General features: G+C 35.9%; 1 non-coding gene across 1 annotated transcript; it reads right to left on the bottom strand.

The window, feature by feature from the left end:
* Nucleotides 1–2,315: 2,315 nt before the first annotated feature.
* Nucleotides 2,316–2,422, bottom strand: LOC128293396 (small nucleolar RNA R71). Its single transcript, XR_008283579.1, has one exon. It is a non-coding gene; the product is annotated as a small nucleolar RNA R71 (small nucleolar RNA).
* Nucleotides 2,423–4,648: the final 2,226 nt, after the last annotated feature.

Below are 4,648 nucleotides of genomic sequence, written 5' to 3'. Positions count from 1 at the left end.
CAAACTAGAGACAACTGAGGTGCTACTTTGAAAGATATACCATAATCCACAGTAGCTTGTAAGTACCTTAAAATATGCTTGACAGCTTTAAAATAATGATCAAGAGGACTTTGCATGAATTGACACACCATGTTGACAACAAAAGCAATCTCAAATCTAATAATGACAATGTACTGCAGTACTCCTATAATGCTCCTATATTCTGAGTCATTTTCAACAGGACTTCCAACATGAGTAGACAAAGTGCATGAGCTAACCATAGGATTAGGAGTTCCATTTGATTGACCCATATGATACTTCTTCAACAAGTCTAAAATGTATTTTCTCTGGCTTGGAAACAATCCATCAGGTGTATAAGACACCTCAATGCCTAAGAAGAAATTCAACTTCCCCAAGTCTTTAAGGGAAAAATTCAAGTCCAAAGACTTAACAAACTTATCCAGACATGCATCTCTATTCCCAGTAACAATTATGTCATCAACATACACTAAGACATAAAGCATCACTTCACCAACAATTTTGATAAAAGGGAAACATTAGACTTGGACAACACAAAATCTGTAGCTACCAAGTGTTCTCTCAACATTTCTCTTGAGCTTGAAACTCCATCTACAGCCCACAACTTTTTTATTGGCAGGTAAATGCTCTAGCTCCCATGTCTTGTTCTTCATAAGGGCATCAAACTCTTGTTGAAAAGCTTTGGTCCACTCAATATTAGTGAGTGCTTCTTCAATGGTCATAAGTTCACGATCACAAAATTTAGCTTTGGTACACTTTTGGAATGTGTTTGCATTGGATGAACATTGGGATAGATAGGTGATGATGATGAACTAACCTTTTGAACCAAGTCAGGGGCATTGTTAAAAGCAAAACCATCTTGGTCCAAAAAGACAGGGAGAGAATTACTGAAACCTGAGACAGGCCAGAAGGATACATTTTTGCTAGTCTTGAGAAATTAGCAGTTGTTGACATAACAAAGGTCACAGGAGAACCATCTGATAAACCATAAAAGTAACATGTTTTAATCCCATGCTTGGCATGTTTTTGGATGATTTATTATGTGAATTAGTGAATTTGATGCTCTTAATCCTTTAAATTTATGTTTCTATACTTAGGTGAGCATAGGGAAGTGAAAGGAGCGAAAAACGAATCAAAATCGGACAAAAAGAGTTGTTTTCAAGAACCACATGGTTTGGGAATTTTCATATGGGCTGGGCACATGCTTGTGTGAGCCACACGGGCTAGCCACACACTTATATGCCAGCCCGTGTTAATTTTGAACCTTTCTTTTTCTTTTACGTGAAAAAACCCCATTTTTAGGGTTTCTGAGCATTCTAAAGTTTATAAATACATTTTAGAAGAGGCCTAAAAAGAGCACGCAGTATAGAATGAATAAATTACTAGAAGAACGCCACCAGAATCAACTCAGAAGCAGACCTCCTTCAAGATTGAAGATCTCCATTCAAATTTCCTTCTAAGTTTTATTGGGTTTCTTATGTCTTATTGTTATTCTAATTTTGAGATGTTTCCATCCCAAATTATAAACTAAATTCCCTAGATACCTAGGGAAGATGAAACCTATTATGGATCTTATTATTTGATTTTCTGAATTATATGATAAACATTTGATTCTTGTTTTCAATTATGTATGCTTATTTCTTACTTTAATATTTTCAGAATATTAATTCAAGTGTGATGTGATTATTTCAGTGGAGCAAAAGTCTCTGTTTAAGAGTAGATCTGGCATAATTGAGTGGAGTTGCATGCAATCCTAAAAATAGGATGACAAAAATCTACCGGATTAGAGTCAAATCTAATAGGGGAATCCATAGATCAAGTTAATGCGACAATATGAGTTTTAATTAGAAAGAGACTTCAATTAATCAACCTAGAGTCAATTGTTCTTACTCTCGAAAGAGATATTATTTAGGGATTTCTATAGATCAAGGCACAAGTGAATAAATCGTATAATTCAGATTCAGAATAATAAGTGAAGTCTAGGTGAATTCTTTTTTAGGTATTGTGTACTTCTTGGGTATTGTCTATCTCATTGGTTTTCTTCAAATATTTTCCCAATTCGCTTTCTATTGCATTTTTATAATTAGTTTAGTTAATTTTAGGTTAAACAATTCCTTCAATTTATCGGCTATATAATAAAAAGATAGTAATTACTAGTACTTTTAGTCATCATGGATACAATATTCCCAACTCACCATAGCTATACTACCATAGCTATACCACGAGGTTCTATCACTACATGGGATCAAATGACCGAAAAGTTCTTATTGAAGTATTTTCCATAAGCTAAGACAACTAACTTGAGGAATGATATCTCTTCCTTCGTGCAAATGGATTTAGATACTTTACATGATGCATGGTAGAGGTATAAGGATTTATTGAGAAGGTACCCTCACCATGGGTTACCTCTATGGCTACAAGTTTAAACATTCTGCAATGGTTTGAATCCCTCAACTAGGCAATTGATCGATGCAGCCACCGGTGGGACTCAGAATAATAAAACACCTGAAGCGGCTTATGACTTTATAGAGGAAATGTCACTAAATAATTATCAGTGACAAGTTATGAAGACAAAGCCGATGAAAGCAGCCGGTGTTTTTAACATAGATGCGGTCACCATGTTATTGAATCAAGTAGAAATTTTAAGTAAGAAAATTGATGGTTTATATGGTTCTAACTAGGTACATCCAGCGATGCAATGTGATACGAATGAAGGAGGGATGAACAATACAGCCCTAGAACAAAAAACTAAGAAATCAACTATATGGGTAATAATTCTAGACCTCAGAATAATCCCTATAGTAACACTTACAATGCAGGTTGGAGGAACCATCCCAATTTCTCTTGGGGTGGTCAAGGAAACCAGAGACCATAACCCCCTCCAGGCTTTCAATACCAACCTTACTAGCAAGAGAAGAAGCCGAACCTCGAGAAGATGTTGACAAAGTTTGTTTCGGTGTCAGAAGCCTGATTCCAAAACATCTAAACCGCACTTAAAAATCAACAAGCATCAATTCAATGGCTCAAGAAGTAGATAGGTCAGCTTGCTAAGTTGATTTCAGAAAGACCACAAGGTAGCTTGCCTGGCAACACCGAAATTAACCAAGAGAGCAACTTCATGCAATCACTGTGCAATATGAAGAAGAGTTAGTTGAATCTGAACTAGAACCAGGGCAAGAAAGCATGGTAAGTAAAGGTAAGGTTGAGGTAAGCCAAAAAGAGCAACAACCAGTCGGTAAAGAATATAAACCTTGTGTACCAGATCTCAACGCCACAAAGAAAGACCACACAAATGAACAATTTGGTAAATTTCTTAAACATCTAAAAAAGTTACATATTAACTTATCGTTTATTGAAGCTCTTTCGTAGATGCCCAATTTCGTAAAATTTTTAAAGGAGCTTTTGGAAAACAAACGGAAGATAGATGATTCGTCGCATGTGAAGGTAAATGCAGTTTGCTCGGCCATTTTGCAGAATAAACTACCCAACAAATTGAAAGATCTAGTGTGACATCCCTAAATTGACCCTAGTCGGAAAGTGGTTTCGGGACCACTAAACCGAGTCATAATAATAATTAACCATCATAATTGATGCTCATTATATGTATATATGCATGTGTGAAAATTTCATGTTTGGATTTTGTTAATTGTAAGTGAATTTTTATGAAATAGGACTTATGTGAGAAAATTTAGAAATGTGCTAGGCAAATGTAAGGTGGCCTATTAATACATGTGGGAAAGTGTTGTCCTTGCATGTCAAATTAGCCAAAATGAAGCATGATGGCTGGCCATGCTATGGGTGGAAACATGTCTCCAACATGTTAGACTAGTGATGCATGTAGGAAACAATAAAATAAGAAAGTTAGCATTAAAGAAATGGAAAAAGAAAATGATGATAACAAAAAAAAAAGTGTTCATTCTCTCATTTTCTCCTTGCTTGGCCGAATGTACTAAGAAGAAAGGGGGGGAAAGCTTGAGAAAATCAGTCATGGGAGTTTGCTAGACTAAGGTATGTTGATGTTATCCATGAGATTTATGCATGTTTTTAGTTGATAGTTTGAGTTCCACCTAACCCATGGTCTAAACCTTTACCATGAAATGGGGATGATATTCGGCCATGGGTGTTGTCTTCTTGGTATCATTGATGTTTGATGTTTGATGTTGTGGTGGTGAGGCATGAAGATGAGTTAAGGTTCAACTAAGGTGGATTTGTGGATGTTATTTGCATGCTAAAAGTAAAGCTTGTAATGATGCATGGTATGGTGTTGTATGGCATTTGGCCATGGTAGGAAATAAAAGGAAACTATGTTCGTTGTTCATGTCATTTGAATGAGAAGTGCTAGTAAGGTGAAGTACAAATGTTAGTGTTTGATTTACTAGTGTATATATGCATACTAGCCTAGTTGTGAACTTGAATCAAATTGGTGTTAAGTCGATACAAGCGACCTTACTTGTTGAATGTATCAAGTGTGGAAATCGGCCTTAACATGGATGTGTATGTTCGGCCACATGAACGAATACATATGTTGATGTGTATATTCGCCTTAGGTAGCCTATTGATGGCCTTAGCTTTTCCTTGATGCTTGAATGAATTGTATTGAATTGCTTGATGTAATATAAAATGTGCATGA

This window comes from Gossypium arboreum, chromosome 5 (genome assembly GCF_025698485.1).
Source record: "Gossypium arboreum isolate Shixiya-1 chromosome 5, ASM2569848v2, whole genome shotgun sequence".
NCBI lineage: Eukaryota > Viridiplantae > Streptophyta > Magnoliopsida > Malvales > Malvaceae > Gossypium > Gossypium arboreum.
Note: the sequence above shows the minus strand (reverse complement) of the source record. Positions and strands in the feature narration are given on the sequence as shown.